Raw genomic sequence first — 22,035 nt, 5'->3', positions numbered from 1 at the left:
GAAGAAGGATAATTCTTCCTTGCTACAGAGGAGCACAATCTCCCCACAGTTCCTATGGATTAGAGTCTGAAGAAAATTTCATTAACACCAAAAATCTACTTAAGTCACTTAATCCTGAGGATGTATGAGCGATGTATCTTCACTGACTGCCTAAAAGGCTTCTCACATTTTTGAAGGCACCAGGGCATTCTACTCCTGTTCCCAGGCACAGTTTGTCTCCTTCGCTGCAAAAGAAAACTGACCCCCAAAGCCAAAAATGTCGTTTTAAAGGCTCATTTTTAACAGCTAGGTGTATACATGTGCCATTGACAATCTGAGCCTGTGTAGAGGGCCACCAGCTGCCAAACTAGAGGGAAAACAGCTAGTGGGGGGGGGGGGGGGGCGGAAATCCTTCTTGTAGAGAGTAATAGCTTCTGTGACACTCTATTGTGGGGGTGTCCAACTCATTTTCACCAGGGGCCACATCAGCCTCAAAGGGCCAAATGTAATTTTAGGACTGTATAAATGTAGGAGTAGTTACATTTATACAGTCCTAAAATTACATCTGGCCTTTTGAAGGCAACTGTGAGGCTGATGTGGACCCTGGTGAAAATAAGTCAGACACCCCCGATCTGTTTTGCACGTACTGCTGTGCTGGTGTTCCTTGCTTCAGGCAGCAAAGTTGCTGTGTGCTAGGAATCTGCTTGCTAGGACCAGAAAGACTGTGCTCAGCCAGAGCTATTCTTTCCTAACCCTTGATCCTGTTGCTGCCCTTGCTGCTGGGTGAAATTCATCCAAAAGTTGAAAGCCCAGTCAAAGCCCATTCCCATATAAGCCATGCTGAAATTTGATCTTGGGATTTCTGGTCCTTGAAAGCATTTTGGTCTTTCTGTTAAAATCCATTCATGATAAGCTCCTTCCTATTTTGACAACTTGAACTTTGCAGGACTTGGCCAAATGTCACCATGACTCTATCCAAACGCAGACACCCCTTGGTCAAGTGTGCCAAATTATCTCTGGAGGGAATTCCTCATTGATTTGAATGCACTGCAAATTAAGAAGAAAGATACCAGAAAATCAAGAGAATTATTTTTTTCTCCCTTCATTCAAATTTGGTAAGACTCTCCTGCTGAGATAACTGCCACAAAGCACAGAAGTCAGTGCTAGCGAGATCTATTACAGTTGCGCAACAGGTAGCCCATTTAGTGATACAAATCTGCAAGACACAGGGAGTATTTGGATGGTCTCATTGCAATGGTGCTTCAGAGCACCAACAGGCATTCTGCTTCCTTGTAAAGCTCTTGGCACCCTTGACAAATATACCAAATATACCACCTCACTAAGCAGGTGCACATCAAGAATGACTTGAAAGGCCTTGGCTGTAAGGCCAAGGTGTCAAGAGGATGGGGCCAGACTTTTCAGTGGTCCCCAACGACAGGATGAGCGGCAACGGGCACAGACAGAAGCACAGGAGGTTCTATCTGAATATGAGGAGAATCTTCTTTACTCTGAGGGTGCCAGAGCACTGGAACAGGCTGCCCAGAGAGGTTGTGGAGTCTCCTTCTCTGGAGACATTCAAAACCCACCTGGACACATTCCTGTGCTATATACTCTAGGCATACCTGCTTTAGCAGGTGGGTTGGACTAGGTGATCTCCAGAGGTCCCTTCCAACCCCAGCCATTCTGTGATTCTGCCCCCAGCAAGCCCAAGGCTGTGCTGAGCACTGCCATGGCTCCTGGCTGTCCACCCCTGGAGCTCCAGCCAGTGGGATTCCTCCTGTACCAGCAGCACTGAGTGGCTTGCCTCAGGAAGAGCCTTCCAAAGTGTTAACATGAAGGAACTGAGTGGGAAGTAATCTAGGAAAGAATTTTTGCGTTATTTTGTGTAGAAAGGGTTTAAGTGTTGTGGTGAAGTTGAGCAGTAAAGAGGAAAGACAAGAAAGCTAATGGATAGCTTTTCAAGATTCTCAGCACTTTTATGTAAGCATCTCAACACAACATGGCACCAACAGTTCTGGCAATGATTATAAAGATATATAGGCTTGAGTCACCATTATTATAAGCCATTAGGTCTTGCCTGGGCTGTAAATAATGTCACTCAGTAGCTACCACAGAAGATTTAGAGGCAGGATTAAGGAACAGCAGTTGCCTCTCCAGTCAAAATAAAAGGGCTAAACAGAGATTCAGCTGAATCAAATAACAACAAAAAAAATCCCAAACCCACTGACCACACCCATGGGAGGGACACAGTACGGACATGATGATTTGTAATCTCACTGCATCCTTCTCAGCTGCGGGTGTGCTCGCTACATAATCCATTTGATTTCTTTACTGCAGGATCTGCAGACTAGTGTCCTCTAGTGTTTGAATCATAACACATATGCAGGTGAGCATTTTCAGCTGCGTGTCATGCTCTATACCACACAGACAAAACAGAAAAAATTGCAACCAATAATCTGCTTCATTCTGACAACAGAGTCTGCAAAAATGAGCACTTTCATTTAAAAAGAAAATTTCTCCAGTTTTCAGCATAATGGGGTTTAGACCTCAAGTGCTGAGTCATATTCTGGTAAAAACTGCTGTTGTGTCTTTGAGAGGTGGCAAGAAAGTCAACAACAGTGATGCCACTCTGCTCTGGTCTACCTGTGTATAAATCATGCCCCTAAAACAGGGGTGTCAAACTCATTTTCACCAGGGGCCACAGCAGCCTCGTGGTTGTTCTCACTACTCAACCACTCTATAAATGTAGAACTAGTTATATTTACACAGTCCTAAAGTTACATTGTAAAGGCAAGCAACAACTTTTGCTGGATTTCTCACTGTGCACAGATGACAAGCCCTGGCAATTCACACTAGAGTGATTTTAGAAGCTACCACCTCTAGCTGTCCACTCTGCCTCTCTGCCAGGAATTGCCACCGTGTAGGAGAGACAGCAGAAGCAACCATATCGTGCTCCTCAGCTGCTTTAATTTACAGGCTGACACATTAACTTAAAACTGATTGGGATGATGGTTTCAGATAATAGGCTGATTTGTTAACTGCAGCTGCAAGGAGTTAAAGCATGTCCTTGGATGCTGCCCTGGCTTGGAGGTGATCTCCTGAGTCTTTGTCAGAGCTCTTCAGAAAGAGCTCTGCAATCGGCTGGATGCTGTCTCTGCTGGGGGAACAGTCCATTTCACGTATGGACCAAGTTTCACCTGTAAAAGACAGTATATAAAGGTAGAGTTGTGTCCCTCAGTAAGAGGGGAAGACAGACCCGCATTGCCACATGGAGGGAATTAACTAGAACCCGCTTCTGGAAGGAAAGTTGTTTTGTAGGAGGCAGTGCTGCAATATGACATGCTGTGTGACAGCATGCAAGATGCAGAAATAACAGTAATGTAACGGCAGCTGAGCGCTCAGACCAATTCCAAGCTCTACCACTAATATGCCGACTTGTCTGATATGTGTGGTACAAGTGATACTCAAAGTAACTGCCACCCAGACGTTAAATCCACTGTCACCATCTCTGTCACATAGTCAGCTTTTGCCAGCACTGAACATAAGATGACAATTTAATCCTCACACGCAGATAACAGTAACGCAGCTGGTGTAACAGTGTGCTGAGACTTCAGCCCTCGCAGCCTTACATCTGCTTTCTTACAGCTTTGCAAAACAGTCACCTGTAAAGTGAGAGCTCTAGGAACTCGGCACAAGTGAACCAGTTAGAACAAAACAAGAACTAGGGAAAAGGTTTAGATTTCAAGCTCCACCAGGAAGACAGTCTTTTATTTTTCCCCATTCATCACATAATCAAATGGCTGGGCCTCAATAAATAAATAAATATATATATATATAACAATTTACCGGAGGAAGCAAAGGTCATGATGAATATTCCCTACTCAAAACTTGCACCACTCCAGATTTTAACTTTTCCCAGGGTATTTATGTACCACTCTTGATTGCTTCTTCACCTTGTTTCTTGTTCTGCAACCCCTCCTTCCCCCACAAAAAGACAGCTCTAACCCTACTGAAATAGATAATCCTGAAAATGCTGCAGGAAACTTTCAATTCCTGGCATTGCCACCACTAGGATTTCCACGCAGACATGACCACAGTGGGTTTCCAGTTCTGTTCTTTAACCACTCTCCTTCAGCCACACATGCTTAGGGTTTGATCTCTCTTAAGAGCAAAACCCTTTTGGATATGTTCATTGTTCCCTCAGTAAATCCCAGTGAGATTAGAGATTAAAACCAGTTCTGACTTTGTTTTTATTATTGAAGATCTATGTAACCCTCTGTATTCTAAACAAGATGAAAAAGAGTATAAACAAAAATATAATATGGCCCAATTCAAGCTGTAAACATTTTAACCATGCAAGTATGGATCATTTGGCCACTTTTTTACTCAGTAATCTGTAGCAATTTACATGAAGTCTTCAAAATGAAGAAATAATTTCAAAACTTTTTTTTTTCCTAGCAATAACTAAGATGCTATGTATATCCATTACATTCCTGCAATCTTACTTCTGCTGAAGTTATTGTCTTTAAATGAGTACTACCACTGAATTCAAAGGGACCACATGAAAGTTAAGTTACATGCACAAATGTTTGTGGGAATCAAAGCTTTAACGTGCCCTGCAGGGCATGAGTCTACATCAAGAACTACTGAAATACTGAACTTGTTCATGGGCTTTTGAAAACAGAAAGCATTATCAGCTAATTGCTGATGCGTGGCCAGTGTGTCTAGACTCTGCAAGAGACTGTATTTTTTCCAGACAACAGCTACAATATGGTTTTCAACAAATTTCATTCAATTTATTAAAAAAAAAAAAATACACCAAAGCTTAGGGAAGGCCTTAGAATGAGGCCTCTTTTCTGATGTCAGTCTGCAGTAATTTATGCAATCCTTTTGGAATTAACAAAAAGGGCTTAAATCAAGACAGTAGCGCCCTACCAATACTTTACGTGGATCACCATACCATGAAAAAGTATATGTTTTATACTGAATCAAACCTTAAAGGGCTTGGTTTCCCACTGAAATACTCCAAGAAACCTTAAACAAAAGCTACTCACACAACAATTGGGCAAGCAGGTACTAACACCTCCTTGGCTGCTCCTCAGTTCAGGCCTGGCCAAGCAGTCATGCCATGGCCATGGCCACCAGAGCCTGGGGGCGATCCCCAGTTCCCTACTGGAGGCTCTCCAGGGATGGCCATGGGGGCACCTGCCTCCCTACATGAGGGACAGCTTTGATCACTCCAAGTAATCACTTCAGTTTTCTGTCACCTAATGGCAAGCACTGCCTGAACTAAGGCTGCACGGTTGGCTTGCTCTGGAGGTTGGGGGTCAGGGACTCTGCTGGCCCAGGGGCTCTCTGCAAGAGTGGAGGGAAAGGTGCCTGTGGGCTTTGTGCTCCATCAGGGCTGCAGGTTTGGGCTGAAGAGAAGACAGCGTGGCTGTTGAAATCCTCTGCTGTTGCATTCAAGGGGAGTAAAGAAGAAAAGAAATTATCTTAGGAGGGAGGCTATCCCTAAGTGCCTCTGATGAAGAAGAATCTGGTTTACATGTAGTTTATTCCACAGTTCTGTTTGCCACGAGTTCTTTCATCTTTTCTCTGAAGTATCAGAGAAGCATTATAGTTCAGGACCTTTATGGACCAGTAGTCTGTCCCTGTAGCCCAACTTAGAGCATGTCTGATAATCAGAATGACCTGCTACACTGTGAGGTAGGACAGAGCACTAGAAGGGGCAGCCAGTGTGCTGTTGAACTTCTTTTTTTGCTGTGTTGCAGGTTGGCTTTAACTTTGCGGAAATTTCTGCCTTTGGGATACAAAATCACACACTGCCTGAGCTCATAATATATACAATTCTCTTTGCAAAATAAAATGCACATCCTGTAGATTATCTCAGTAGTTTGCACTACTCATCAGAATCGAAACTTGGAGTGGCCATTTCTATATTTGCTGAAAAGCAAGATGGTTATTAGCACAGACTAGAGTGGTGTCACGTGCCTGCCTGATCAGTTGAAGGTGTTTCCAGCTGTACCATCTTGTTTGATAAACACAGGAACAAGTGAACATGCTCAGCCACTTGAATAACATAAGGCCTTTTAGGGGGCAGGGCCCTTTGAAGTGATTTGTCTGTGTGAAAGACACATGTGCTGGCATCCAGAAAGCTCTACCTTAGCATGTCACACATGGACAGCCTACATGCAGGAGAGGGTATGGTATATAAATAGTTGTTCTTTCCAGAGAGCTTTCATGTTTATTTGCTTCTGTTTTGCATTTGTCATAAAGCAAGTGCTACTACTGTTTCCCCCAGATTGTGCAAAGTGAGAAGACTTCTTCAGTCATCTTCTGAGCAGAACAAAATCAGTCTCTAAGTAGCTGATATTTCTGGAATTACCCTTTCCACCTCAAGCCATTGGAAATAGTATGGGGAGAAGTAGCAACTGCAGACTGAGAATGTGAATTAAGGACTTAAAGACTGGAGCTAGGGAGGTAAGAAAGGGAAGGCAAGGAGAAGACACTGTCTTTACAGTGGATAGTCTGTGATTTGCACACCAGAATTTTTCCTATGGCTAACAAACACCAACAAAGATGCCGTGTGCCTCAGAGACAGGGAGCTCTAGGAAGAGTTGTGAAGTAAGATCTAACAATGACTTGCCAAGAAACCTGCGCTTTACCCGTTGTTTGGGTTTCAGGGTGGCTTGCTCTGTGTATTTGGTATAGATGTTAAGGTGGTGGTGGTGGGGGACTGTAGGGGCACCCTCTGTGAGGAGAGGGCGGGGGCTGCTCCTTGCCAGACGCAGCTGCTTCCAGCTGGCTCCAACAGACCCACTGTGGTGCACAGGTGAGCCCATCAGCTGTGGTGTATCTGTGAAATGGTGTTTAAGAAAGGGGTTTTTTTAAAAAACAAAACAAAACAACAATGCAGCACAGCTGCGTTGAGGGAGAGAGGAGGGAGAGGAAAGAAAGAAGTATGAGAAACTGTCCTGTGGATACCAAAGTCAGAGAAGAAGGAGGGGAGGAGGTGGTGGTGCTGGAGCAGAGATTCCCCTGCAGGCCCTGGAGGAAACCACAGTGAGGCAGGTATTTCACTGCAGCTCATAGAGAGGACTGTGCTGGGGCAGATATCCATGCTGCACCCCACAGAGGACCCCACATCAGAGCAGAGGGGCATGCCCTGAAGGACACTGCAGCCTATGGAGAGCTCATGAAGGAGCAAAAGGGTGATGGGAAGGTGTTCTAGGTTCTTTGCCCTTGTTTCTTATCATCCTAGTCTATTTTTAATTGGCAATAAATTAAATTTGTTTCCCCCAGATGGAGTTTGCCTTGCCTGCGATGGTAACTGTTGAGTGATTTTTCCTGTTATCTCAGCCCATGAGCTTTTCCATCTTCTTTTCTTTCCCTGTCCTGTTGAGAAGAGGGAGTGAGTGTGCAGCTGTGTGGGCATCTGGCAGCCAGTCCAGGTCAACCCACCACACCATGGAAGCCTCTGGTAGTTCATTTCAGATTACACAGGAGCTTATACTCTGTGTGGCTTGGCTGCCAGTTGTTTGCTATAACCCAATTATGAGAACAACAAATTGTGTCAGAACCGCAAGCTTTTCACCCTTGATCTGCATGGCAGAATTCATAGCCTTGATTGGCCTTTGACAGTTGCAGAGACTGCCACTCTTTTGAGGGGAATAAAATGAAATAAAGGACAACGTTACAGTGATACTTTAGTTTAGGTTACATAAAATAAAATGTGTTAGGCTTAAAAAAAAAAAGACCTAAGAGAAAATAAAGGTGAGTCTTTCTGTCTTGTCAAACACACTACAAAATAGTGAAGCTTTCAGAAACAAATAGAAAAAGCATTCTATTCTAAATCTTCATTTGTTCTTCTAAGAAAAAGGATGTGGTCCCATAGGTCTGTCTGAAACACTGTAACAGATCCTCATTATCCTGTTAGTTAGAAATTGCCTTCTAATTTTCTACCTAAAGTGGCCAGAAAAATGTTTATATCATTTGTGAGATCCATCCATCTTGTAACTATGGAGAAACATGCCTCAGATGCAGGAACTTGGTGCATAGACACTTGGGAAACTCTTATCAATTAAATTATTGAAATGAGAAGAAATGAGGGCCAAATCCCTTAGTGGCTATAAATGCTGTAGTTCTTCTGAAGATAGGAAACAAGCAGACTTATTCTGATTTATAGTAACTGAGGATCTTGCCCTCAGACTAGTAGGAGTGTACTTAAAAATATAAGCAATGGATCTGATTTATGACTATGCACCAGCATGAATTCCAAGTAACATATAAATCAGGACCTATTCAGTGCAGGTTAGTTGTTCTTGATTCATGCACTGATATTTTGCAGGTGTAAAGGCAGTGTATGTGAGAAGAGAACCAGGCTCTTTATCTGATCACACTTTAAATTCAGTTGTTCTGTATCAGTAATCTTTTATCTTTCAATTTATGGACTTCTTATGGACCACAGACTATTTCTGAAGGATCTGTGAAAGATAGCTAAGAAAGCCAAGCTGGCTGTTAGTAGACAAAATGGACATCTGCTTCCACCAGAAAATGTCTAGAGTCCAGAAAAATACCAGTTGCACTTGGTTTTTACAGGAGTGGTTTAGAACTCCATCCTGATTTTCTGAAGTCAAAGAAAGCTTTGCTAATGACTTCAGCAGCAGCAGGATGTTTTTCTACTTACCATATTCTTGTTGTAGCCTAGATACTGAGCCACATAGCTGTTGCTGCCTTAGCTGTTTGAATGGTCATTTTGCTAACAAATTGATTTAAATATGTCTGCTGAACCTATAAAAAGGGCAGAGTAGTATTGAAAAGTCTGTGAATTTCCCTCTGGCCTGGACATGGTACAAAGGGCTAACACAGAACCTTCAAGTATCAAACGCCCAATACCTGAGGTGGAACTTGGTGGTGTCTGAGGAGGCAAAGGCAGAATCAGCTTGTGAATGTTTGTTTTTTTGTTTCAAACACACTTATTGTCTTCCAGTATCTATGATGGGTTAAATCTTGCAGCCAGAACCCATTTATTTGAGCTCTTGGTCTCTGAGAAATGGACCCTCCTTGTTCATGGTTTCTAAGGAGCCAAACTTGCATGGGTGCACTGCAAGTGCATCAGCCAAGTGACTGTGGTAATGATGACACTGAGCCATGTATCAGATGAAGAAAAGGTTGTTTTCCACCTGAATGGTGGAGAAAGAACACTTGGAGGCTGATTTCTTTTAATGGATGGTTACAGACCTAGGACATCTGCCAGGGGTTACTGCTGATAGGCTGATACTGAAGATAGGCTGTGCTAGTAAATTAAGTGTGCATGTGACTCCTCCTTGGCATTGAGCCGAACTGGCATAGAATAGTCCATGTCCAGATTGTTAAATGTTTCGTACCCTTTGAAACAGGATAGCTGCACACTAACTGCCCATTGGGGATGATTCTTGACCTTACTAACACCCCAAATGTGCCCAAGAAGCTGCTTGACCCAAGCTTGGGTCAAAACTCAATCAGAGATTATTCCAAAAATTTGAGCGTACGGAGGATGAAGATGCAGTGCCCAGTGACAGTATCCAGCAACTGCTTAACTTACCACCTGTTAAGCAGTGGGGATGGCCTACTAGGATCTACTTCATTTCTGTTTGATAATGTGGCTATAAGATTGCTTAAGTTGTCAGAAAGGTGTTATTTCTTTTTCCTCTCCTTTGAAGCATTTGAACTGTGGTGGTTTGGGGTTTGTTGGTTTTTTTTTTGGGGGGGGGGGTGGTGAGCGAGGTGGTGTGTAGAGGGCAGAAGGGCTATTCTGCCTGTGTAAAATGCTGCACAATGCTGCATTTTTGCTAGAGGACTAGCAAGCTGTCCTCTTGTCCTGCTGTTTCTCGCTTGGCTGTTAAATGTCTGCTTTTTTTCTTTACTTCTCATGTCCCTTTACATAGAACTATCTGAGCCTCCTTACATAGCTTTCATCATTTGTACACAGCATGCTGCATTTTCAGAAGGCTACAAGTCATAGAATTCCCTGTGCTAACATTTGCTTTCTATACTGTGGTAGCTGAAAGGCTTGAGCAAGGTGCAATTGATTGGCACGTATCAGAGAGAGGGGGACATATGTTATGCTCTCTGACGGTTCCTCAGTTTGGGGAGAAACCAAATTTTAATTATTGAATTAAGTTTTTAATAGAAGAACAAGGCCTTTTAAAATATTTCCTTTGAGGTGCCTGATTGGGTTAACTACATAAGTATCAGTAGAATTACCCTGTGATCCAGTGCATAAGACCGCCAATATTTGAAAGTATTTGTGTAAATAATGACTGTAAAATGGCATGGAAAAGGCTGGGTGATAGCACCACCACCTGAATCACCCTTATTTTATTAGCACTCAAAATGTGGTCCATGTGGGCAAGGACAAATGCCCCCTCATACCTGCAAAAGCCCCAGAGTGGCATCTCCCAAAGTTTTGAGCACTGTCACCTCTCCACACCCCTACCAGGAGCTTGCAGAAGGGTATTTGTGACCGCAGGCGCTGTTGGAGCTGCATGGTTGCATGAAGCAGATGCCAATGGTGTAACATCGCCTGGCGGGTCACCAGTGAGATATGTTGATGAAACTCTTGCATACGCCATGTAATACTCTGTCTGTCAGTTATTTTCCCAGTTAGCTCTTCTGTTTACACTCACAGTGCAGTTTGCCTCAGATTTCTGGGTGTGGAAAATTAATAATAGCTCTTCATAAAACAGAGTAATTAGTGTAATCAGCTGGTCTCTGGTACATACATTTTTCTCTTGCAAAAGCTTAGAAGTCTAAATAAACATCTAAGCAACTCTACTGCTTAATAAAATAGCAGGTTTTCTGAACTAAAAGGTTGTGTTTTTAAAGATTTTTAGAGTACTTTAATGTGCATAGTCTTCAATATAATGGTCAAAAACATTTCCAGAGATCCTTCTGTGTTACTTGGTAAAAGATCTAGTCTACCATTCTAGTCTCCTACTCTAAACTGCATATCTGAAAGTGCTGATGTAGGAAATGGTACCCAGCACAACCACAGAAATGGTGAACTCCTCTCATTTGCTCGTTGCTAGTCAGCAAGAACTATCTCAGTCAATATTTTTATCAGCAAATTAGACCTTATCGAATCACAGAATACCAGGTCAGAAGGGACTACATGGATCATCTGGTCCAACCTTTCTTGGCAAAAGCACATTCTGGACAAGCTGGCCCAGCACCCTGTCCAGCTGAATCTTAAAAGTGTCCAATGTTGGGGAATCCACCTCTTCCCTGGGTAGATTATTCCAACGACTGATTGTTCTCATCCTGAAAAATTTCCTGCTTGTACCCAATCAGAATCTCCCCAGGAGTAACTTGTACCCATTCCCCCTCACCTTTTCCATGTGACTCCTTGTAAAACGGAAGTGCCCACCTTCTTTGTAGCCACCCTTTAAACACTGGAACATGGTGATGAGGTCTTTCCTAAGCCTTCTTTTCTCAAGGCTGAACAAGTCCAGTTCTCTCAGCCATTCCTCGTATGGCGGCTTTCCAGTCTTTTGATCATCTTTGTGGCCCTTCCCTGGACCCTCTCCAGCCTGTCCACATCTTTTTTGAATAGCAGGGACCAAAACTGAACTCAGTATTCCTGGCAAGCACTGCACAGAGTGGGATAACAACTTCTTTATCTCTGCTGGTGGTGCCCTTGTTGATGTAGCCTAATATCCTGTTGGCCTTTGCCACAACAGCACACTGGTCACTCATACTGACTTCTTGTCCACCAGGACCCCCAGATCACTTTCCACAGAGCTGCTCCTCAGCCAGGTAGATCCCAACCTGGATTATGTTTTCACAGGTGCAAGGACTTATACTTGTCTTCGTTGAATTTCATAAGGTTCTTGTTAGCCCACTCTTCCAGCCTATCCAAGTCATCCTACAGGGTGGCTTGCCCTTCCAAAGTGTCCGCTTCCCAATCAGTTTGGTGTCATTGGCAAACTTCATCAGGGTACACTTGACCCCATCATCCATCTAGTGTCAAGAAATCAGTTTTTGTCTCTCGTTGCTGTTACCAGCCACACTGCTTCTTTTTGTGTTCTATATCCTGGTGTATTCTCATTATCCTGTTTTAAACCCAGGGGAGACCATGGCCAGAGTGACAACTGTAGCAGAACTCAGTGCCTTGCACCCCTCCTCTCATGGAATTACATTTATCTCAGGGCCTCATTCTACAGAAAACAAGACATCATTGTGTGGCAGAAGGCACTGCTCAACTAAATCAGCTGCAGGTTTGTACTGATGTCTAAGTAGTCACAGTTTCAAGACTTTAAATCAAAATCCTTCTATTGCTCAGAGGACAAACACTGTGTAACTTGCAGGTGGCATCTTCCCCTCCTTCTTTTCTGTCCTATTTACTTGGGGTTCAGTGATGCCTTTCAATGCAGCAAGTTGCAATGGCCAAGAAGCCCATGTGCTGTTCAGGGTTTGGGACGCATTTCCCTCACTACTTTGAGGTAAGTTATCTGTCACAAATACACCATGTTTGCTGGATCCTGTGGACATGAACAAAGTCAGTCTAGTCCTACTGATGGAAAGAGGGTGGAAGAGGGAGCCATGGTCCTTCTGGCCCAACTCTTGTTCCTCCTGCTTCTATGTGAGGAAACAGGGTCTTTATTTTCTTCCCTTCTCTGAAGTCCATTGGAACTTGAGAGAGATGCGTTCTTGGGATCGCTGTCTCACTTCTGTTCTGAAGTCACTACAAGATCACCGATGCCGATTATAACACGTTATCGGATGTGATATACATCTTATCCTTTGGGAAGTCATTTAAAATGACTATACACTTACCAGAGAAAGCTAATTTTCTGGAACAGTAAGATTTATAGTTTGTTCCAATCAAGTATGCATTTGCCCTTAATCCCAATGTGAACATTCTTCTTGCAAGAAATTTTTAATTATTATCATGCAAGTCTTCCTCCATCACTGTTCATTTTGCTTTTCCTACTCTCCTTGCCATGTGGTTTTAGATTTAGGGTCAGATTCATTGTAGGAGTAAGCTGCGACAGCTCTATTGATTTCACCAAAGCTGTATCCAGCTGTGAATTTGAATCGTTTCTTTTGTTGAAATGGCTTGAAGTTGAAATGAAATGTGCAAGGTGTCCATGACTGTATACTTTCATTGTATGAAAGGATGAGCATAAGAAAAAATTTAGCTCTCATAAAAATGCAGCAAAGCTGTAAATAACAAAAAAGCCGTATGTTGCCATCTTGTTTTTTGAAAATAAAGCTTCTTCTGAAGGCAATTAGATTTTGCTTAAGAGCAGATCCTAGACTGAAGTTTGGAAAAAAAAACATAAATGCCTATGAACTTGCCCCAGTGTTCAGTTTTGTGTGCAAAACCTCCTTTGATTCAAGTAGAAGCTAATTAAATGCACATAGCGCTGGCTGAATTTGGCTCATTATGAATCCAAAGGAAACATCAGGTCAAATCTTTTGGTCTCTGTTTAGTTCTTATTCAGGTTTAATGAAAGCCAGAGGTATCTAAGTAATATAATAACAGGTATCCCTGTACAGTCAGGCACTTCCACTTTCTATTGCAGGTTGTGCTTTTAGTGGGAAAGGGGCTGGTGCTACTAAAATACTTACAAGCCAGACACTCCATATGCAGACAATAAATGCTGACCCCACTACTACCTGATATCTCTACCCGAAGCTAAATAACTGAATAAAGTGTCTCAGTTTTACAGGGCAAAGAGATCATCTCTGTATTTTGAAGTGGGAGGGCTGCTGTCATGAAACACATCTGTGCACTGGAGCTTTATTGATTTTTAACCTGTAAAATTTAAGTGTATACTCCAACTTACTGTTTTGACTGGAGTAGTAGAAAGAGACACCTTGGAATCTTATTTAAATACTTACAATTGTGTTTGGTTACTTTTTTGCTTTCAAATCGGTGGACAAACAATAACAGGCTTACTTGTGTATTCCTAGAAATGAACTGGTTTGTATTGAACTCTTCAGAAAAATATGTGATTCTGCCAGGCTTAAGAGTATCTGATGACTGCCTAATATATTTTACATCTATGCCTGTGTGCTCTGTCTCACATTATTCTCCTGAGACAGAGGGCAGATCTTACTTCAAAAGACAGCTGAAAAAGAAGATGAACTCCAGATGCTTGATATTGGTCAGACCCTCACAGTCACAAAAAGGCGAATGCAGAAGAGTGATTGAAACCTTTCTCTTCCATCTAGCAGAAGCTGAATTTGATGCTGTGCTGACAAAGATATGCTACGTCATTGCTGTTTATAATCATTTAGAGGCTGTTCCTCTTTATACCAAGAGCAAAATTTCAACACGAGCAGGTTCCAGATCAATATTGTCAAAAAGGTGCTAGACATGGCCAAAACCTTCTTTGACTAGCTCAAGTGAAAGTCCTAGAGAACTTGCAAAAGTAATGTGAGCTACATTTGATGATTGGTATGTTTACATGAGGATTTTGTCTGCGTGACACGTCTCACTATTGGGAAGAGTTGCAATTTACTGGCAGGTTTTTTCAGTGTGGGTTTTTTGTTTATTTGGGTTTTTTTTTGCAGGGGTGTTTGTTTTTAAAGAGCTCACAGCTTAAATGCACATACATGCAGTGTTATGAATATGGATAGCTTAGGTTGTGAACTCTGAGTCAGAGACCATCTGCTTTTTGTCTGAACAGGGAGTTTCTCAGCTCACTTTAGGTATTTGCTACCTTAAAAACCATCATCAGATTGGACCTGAAGGAATGTTGGGTGTTCATAAGATATTGTGATCGATGCTTATTAAAAAAAAGGGGGGGGGGGGGCAGCAGGATTCTGATGCACAATCTGTACCAGTACTATTGTACAATGAAATCCTTGTCCTGAAAGTGTAGGTGACTAAGTTTTCTATAGTGCTTTTTTTTTTTCCCCTAATGTACTTGAATCTTGTTTGTTTGTCTGATTTGGATGAACTGATCTATTACATTTGCATTTTAAATTAGTCACTCTGTAACAGGTTTAGTCTATTTCAGCTAAGATTGATGTTAAATCTCTGCTAATATTAAATTTCCATTGGGGGATGCACATACACCTGAAACACGTTTAATAGTCTTTTGGAACAAAAGAAAGATGCATCAGTGAGGCTAATGAGAATGCATATACTTTTATATATTCATGTGAAAGATCATAGACCTAGTTGAGAAATCTTTATCCTATATGATTGAAAGACTTGTGAGTTGTAAATTTTATGAAAAGGATTTATCGATATTAAATGAAGGCTCTTCTAAACAAGTTGCTGAGAAGTAGTAATGTGTAATACACAAAACAAACACAAAATTATAGGATAAATTTATTTTTGCTGTTTAAGAAAGGAATGAGTAATGCAAACGAAAATTCTGATGTCACTGTAGGACTTCTACTTATCCATGTATATTGAAATACAAATCCCAAATACTGGCAACATTACTGTGCCATATCTTGACTTCCTGTCAAAGTCCACAAAATTTGCCAGAAGTACCAGCATGCTCAAAAGGTAAGTAATTGTTCCATATTATGTAGTCAAATTGCTCTTAAATGTAGTCATGAATCAGTTGTGAGCTGTCTAGCTCTCAAGGCAGAATCCAGCTGCTAATGTGAGCTTCTGCTGACATAGAGATACGATGTACTTTTTTCTAAAATTGCTTTTTCTGTACATGTAATTGGCATAGTTGCTGTAGGAATGTTACCTGATTGCCAAAGGGAAAGAAATGGTTTGCTAAGCCACTGATCTGCTACTGGAAAAATATGAACCTTAAAGACTAATCAGTCTGTTCTCTAAATTAAATGTGAAAGTTATTGTGTATGTTGTGTATGTGTATGAAAGAAATGATAACTGATTCGGTTTAATAGGGATTTGAAAACATATGACTCAGCTTGAACTGTCTCAAAGTGAAATATAGAAACTAACCTAAGGGACCCACTAATGGGCAAGTTATAATGTTTCGGGACTCAGTCCCTTAGGAGTAAATAACTCACATTGGTCTTTGTTTCCAGTGCAAGTAATTTTTCAATAATAAAGTTGAGGAGACACCAGCTGTGTGCCAACTGGGATTAAGTTTGGATTCTTACCTTCAAAGAAGTAGAATGGAAAGTAGAGGCACACTCTACATCTGAAAAAACAACCAAACAACAACAACAAAAAACAAACCACAAAAACAACAATAACAACACCCCCCAAAAAAAAAAAAAAACCACACACAAAAAAACCCCACCCAGACAAAACAAAACAAAAGCCCCACAAACTAACAAAAACCACAAAAATCCCCCTGTGTTTTCACAGTAACTTTCTTAGTGGAGCATTAAATATTTTTCACACCACACGCCTCCCCCCCAGTGAAATACAAAAGGTGAAATTCTGCAAGCGGATCTCCAGGGAAAATCCTTTTCCTTCAGTTTTTCCAGTGGGTTTGTATGATCTGGCCTTCAATAAAGAGTTGCCTCAAAAATATTCTGCAAATTCCAGTCGAACTTTGTTCCCAGCAAGTGCAAAGCTAAGGAAACTTTCGGACAAAGAGAGAATGAGGGAGTGTAATACTGAGGATACAAAAATGGGATTAGGAGTTTGAAAGGAGGCAAGAGGAAGAAGAGGAGCAGCAAAATAAAAGAAGAAAAAGGGAGGGACCTAAGCCACTTTCTCCTAGAGAGACAAGGGAGCTTAAAAAAATCCTAATTAATTAGTGAAAACTAATTAAATAACAAATGAGGGATCTTTCCTGGAATCAAAGGGTAATCTTTTCTTTATTACATGCAATGTAATAAAATGGTAAAGCTTTTTGTACACTCGGGGTTGGATTTTCTTCCAACGTTCAAGGAGAATATATGGGATCTTACTCTTGATTTCCTCTCAAACTCAGTATGATGTGGGAAGGAAGGATCACGCTTAGACGACGCTTGTATTTCGGCCAACTAGTTTGTCAGAGAACTGCACTGAAACTGTGTGTGATGTAGAGAAGTGAAAATACTGTTGGGTTTGGTGGAGATCTGGGGCCTGGATGAACGTGATTTCACCACAGGAGGGCAGTGCAGGTGCTGTTTTCCAGGAGTTCTGCTAGGCCACATTGTGTGAGCTCCTCTCTCTCCGTGTTTAAAACTCAATCAGCTAATCCCACTGTATTCACAGACTGAAATGATGGCAGAGACTGGCTTCTGGGGCTTCACCCCACAAATACAAATATAGAAAAAAATGCATAAGGTTTTTCAGAAGCAGTTCCTGAAGGCTGAATTCAGAGAAGGATATGCAGGGAGTAGAATGTGGCACTGGCAGAACCCACCAGCGAAAGTAAACTTGACGGGTTAGTTGCCTCTGAAAATTACCTGCTCTGGTGTGTGATGCAAGTCAATAGCATGAGGGAACAAAAGCAAAACCAAAGGGATGCAGTTTTAGTTTTTAAAATAATTTTAAAAGTTACTGGTGACAAATGGATCTCAGGTTTCCGCTGCGGGAGGACGGTAGGAGGAGACACGGTGGTTGTTCTCTGAAGAACAATCGTAAGGAGCAGAGGAGGGAAGAGAAGGGGCACCATAACTTTCTTGACCTTGGGACGCCTGAGTACTCTGTTATCCCAGCTGCTAATAGCCTTTGTGTCCCTTATGGCCGCAAAAAAAATCCCTGAAGAAAAAATATTTTGCACTGAAAGTCATCACATTTGTGATAGAGGAGCAGCTGCCATATCTCTGTTTTGCTCAGGGATCCAGATTTGTGGTGACTTTTCCCTAGGAGCAGTGCAGAGCTGTGAAGAACAGCCACAACAAAGGCAGGACAAAGCTACTTTATTGCATTTTTAATTGTTCACAAGCTAAAAAAACCCTCTCCCATTGATGTCCCTACAGTGGTCTTCAACAGTACCATGATGCACTTGTGGTTTATGTTCACTGACACACTGGTGGTTTATGTCCATCTAATCTTTTTTATTATATTTATTTTCAGGTTGAACAGCCACAGTTGCCAAACAATGACATTAAGTCAGCTGGAATCCCTGCTCAAACAGAAAGTATGTTGACCAGGGTAATAACAGAAACCACATGCTGGGGTAGTAATTCATTTCAAATAAGTGGATGTTGCTCTTTGTGTACTGGTATCAATTTAGTAACATGTTTAAAAGAATGTCACGCTGTTGTATAATGAGGATCTGGTCATACTTGCGTGCTTAAGGCTTTGTTTCTTGCTGTAGTGTGTTTGGGGTTTTTTGTTTGTCTGTTTGTGTTTTTTTGTCTGGTTGATTTTTTTTTTTTCTTAATTTTGCTAACATACTAAGTAGTATTTTAAAAGCCTCTCTACACTGCAATTCCCTTTTTAGCATAAAAAAAATCTAAGCACTCTTTCAAGCAGTCTTGCAACAAATCTCTGATATAGAACTGGCATAGTCCTACTGTGATTATATTTCTTACTTACTAGATGCTTGTGGCTTGAGTAACAACACTTGACTTATTTAAGAAACTAGATTCTCCATGGCAGTACAGTTTCTGTAATTGTTTAGCCTTTGCAAGACTGGTGTAAAACATTCTGTCACATTAGAAGAACAGCTTTTTAGGCGTTTTGTACTCTTAGAAGTATCCAGCCACATGAGAGCTCAATCTACTTAAATCTCATTACCAATTTGAACAGCACAAAACCACTTTTTTAAATCAAAGAGGAAGTGGTGGTGTGAGTATGGGAAAACTAGTTTTTTATTATTTTATTTTTGCACAAACCGAGCCATGAAAATCCGTTTATCAACATCATGATATTTTATTATATTTGGGCATTTGCAAGGTAACCTTATGCCACATATCATGTCTAATAATAGTTATTATTTACAAGGATACAGAAGAATGCTCCATGCCTTCTAGAGCACTGTGTGACACTCTCTTGGCTCTACCCAAAGACTGTTCATAGAGGAAGAAATACATTAAACATAACCTGATGTGAATTCCAAGGAAAATCCAATCTCCTGCTGTGCTTGGCATGGGCTTGGCCTGTAATTTGGGAGGCAGAAATAAAATCTTTCTGACTTCACAGCTGTTATTGCACCTCAGGGCTGCAGTAGTGTTTGCAACCCATTTGCTTCACTTCCACTGAGTAGGACATCTGAATATATCCTCACTTTAGTCTGAATAAAATATTAACATATCGCAAGGCTGTTAGGACAGATTGTATCCAAGACAATCTTTTCTCGCTGTAGAAAAGCCTATCAATCATAACTTGGTATAGTTGTTATTAGTGTCATAGCTTTTATTCATTTGGCTATATGCAGCTAACTGAAGAGTAACGTTTACGTTTTCATGTTAAGCGTTTCCTATCACAAAAGAAACTGCTGAAATATCTTCTTATTATAGAATTTACAACTTGAAAATGTCCTCCAAAGTCCCAATTAGAGGTCCAGTATATTTAATTTACAAGGTTCTACGTTTTTTTTTTTAACAGCATTGTGAAATAGAGCTGTTACATATATTTTAGTACATTAACAGAAAACCTCATTAACTTAAGGCAAGGTTACTGCTACATATATATCCCAGGAGCAATTCAGTTAAAAATGTACTGCAAGAGATGATATACACAGATAATTATTCAGATACACTTAAGAGTTCATATACTAGTTTAAATATTTATCTGTAATGTATCACAGTGGTTATTCCCAAGCCAAACCTTATCCTGCTTCTCTTGGGTGCACATCATCAGTCAAGGATACCTTTATGCTGGTAACTCTGGGTTTTTTTGGGGAAAAAGAAAATCACACACACACAAAAACCCACACCCAAACAACAACAACCACCACCAGCAACAACAAAGAAACCTGAACAATAAGCATCATGAAACCAGAAGAAAAAGTTCTTTGTGTCCTCAATAAAATAAGGTATAGTAATTTTCTCCTTGTATAAGCAGAAAGCCACACTTGGACCACCTCCCACATGTACCTGTATTTAGACATCTTAACCACCTTAATGGCCAAGACCAACAAAACCAGGAGGTGGTTCAGAGCACCTTCTGGTCAGTGAAAAGACACAGGGGAACCAAGACTTGGGAGGCAGCCCTGGATTTCTCATCACTGTCCTGCACTTAGAAACATCAGCCGTGCAGACAGTTCACTTAATCAAATGATTCAGAGCTGACCTTGCCTGGTTTTGTGATACCAAAGTTATTTGTTGCAGGTAGGTCTTCCTGCCTTTTTTAGTCATTGCTACATTACTTGCTCAGTAAAGCACAGATAAGCTAGGAAAAGTTTTTGAGTATTTCAAATGCCAGTGCAAAACTCTTAGGTTTAATTTTGACTGTAGGGGTCCTTTCATCATTTCTAGTTAAATGCAATAAAATGTTGCTTCTGAAATCACTGTCTTAGCAGCAGCAAACTGTAGGAAAATGGCCACAACATGCAGGATCCCCAGTCCTCCCTCCTAAGCCAAGAACTTGGGTGTGAAGGAGGGTCAAATGCTGAACAGATGTGTGCCTGGGAATATAAATGATGGCGCATGAAAGAGCTCCTTTCTGCTAACTCAGTGAGTTTTCAAGGCAGTAAGGCAGCAATGTAGTTTGGAGACTCATGCACTTCTTTATGTGCTGTGAGTAACAAGAACCAGAACTTTGACACCACACCAGAAGCCCAGACTCTTCTTTTCCATGCTCCTGGCCAGCTGATGCCCTGGCTGCATGCTATGGCTCTAGCACAGCAGAAACCTGTTCAATAAAGGGCAGCTTGTCCTCTAAGCACCCAAATCTGCCACCTTTTTCTTTATAGAGTACAATTTCACTGACTTGGCTGCTGGGACTCCAAAATTAGGGGCAGGATTTGTTCCTCAGTAACACTTGCAAAAGGGCAGGATGCCACAGAAAGGAGCCTCATCTTCAATGACATGGTGTTTCTAAATGTTAGAAAATAAAACTCTGTTCAAGAAGGGCTTGCAAGCTGATACTTTTTTTTTTTTTTAAGGACAGCTAAATTACTCTCCCAAAGTTAGTCCCTCTGCATAATAGTTATCTTAAGAAAGGAATCCATAGAATCATAGAACAGTTTGGGTTGTAAGGAACCTTCAAAGCTCATCTAGTCCAACTGCGTGCAATGAGCAGGGACATCTTCAGCTAGATCAGGTTGCTGGCCTTGAATATCTCCAGGGATGGGGCATCTATCACCTCTCTGGGCAACCTGTGCCAGTGTTTTACCACCCTCAGTGTAAAAAATTTCTTCCTTATATCTAGAATCCGGCAAGTATGAAAAAGAAATAATGAAAACTCTGTTGGAGTGTATAGATGGCTCTGTACTGCGTGTGCACGTCCATTTTACGTGGAGGTCTTCTGCTCATAGCTGGTTGGTAGGAGTGGGAATATTACATTAGCTAAGTTCAGCCTCCAACTGTTTCTCTTTAAAGATTACTGAAGTAGTGAGATTGATTCACATTTACAACAAAGCTGTTCATGTAAGGAGGACTGAAAACTGATTTATTTTGTGTACTCATTGCATGAATTTCAAGGTCTCTAAAAATTGCTGATGGATTGTAACGGGCTACCAATATGAACAAGGATCAGGCCCATATATTTTCCTTGCCCCACCCCTGCTCTAATCTCCCCTCCCCCATTATTTTTTTTTTTTATGTTTATGAGGATCTGAAAATAGTCTAATTCTTTTCTATCTGGTTTGGGCCTATCTTTACCAGCTGGTAAATAGGAAATGTTCACTGTAGGAAGCCAATACTCTGCAGAGTGTAAACAGATGGAATCAATATAAAGTGACAAGTTAGACTGTGCTACTGAGAATACAGAGCCAAAACTAAGAGCATAACAGTCACGATACTTATTTTGTTCCAATTCATTTGGTACTGAATAGCACTTCATATATGCACAGCTGTGTCCTTCCGTTTTTTACTTTCTTTCTTCTGGTTTGATGAGGACAATTTCAAAGAAAAACTTTAATTAAAGATTTTACACAAAATGGCCCAAAGTAGAATATAGGGAAAATGAGCACTGATGTGTTTATAGCAAGAGAAGAATATTTTTCAGGCATTTATTTTCTTTATTCCTTTCTTCCTTTTTTTTAACAAAACAAACAAAATCTGATGTGTGTATCTCTC

Source organism: Patagioenas fasciata, chromosome 1, assembly GCF_037038585.1.
Source record: "Patagioenas fasciata isolate bPatFas1 chromosome 1, bPatFas1.hap1, whole genome shotgun sequence".
Classification (NCBI taxonomy): Eukaryota; Metazoa; Chordata; class Aves; order Columbiformes; family Columbidae; genus Patagioenas; species Patagioenas fasciata.
The sequence above is the reverse complement of the archived record's forward strand: the minus strand, read 5'-3'. Positions refer to the sequence as shown.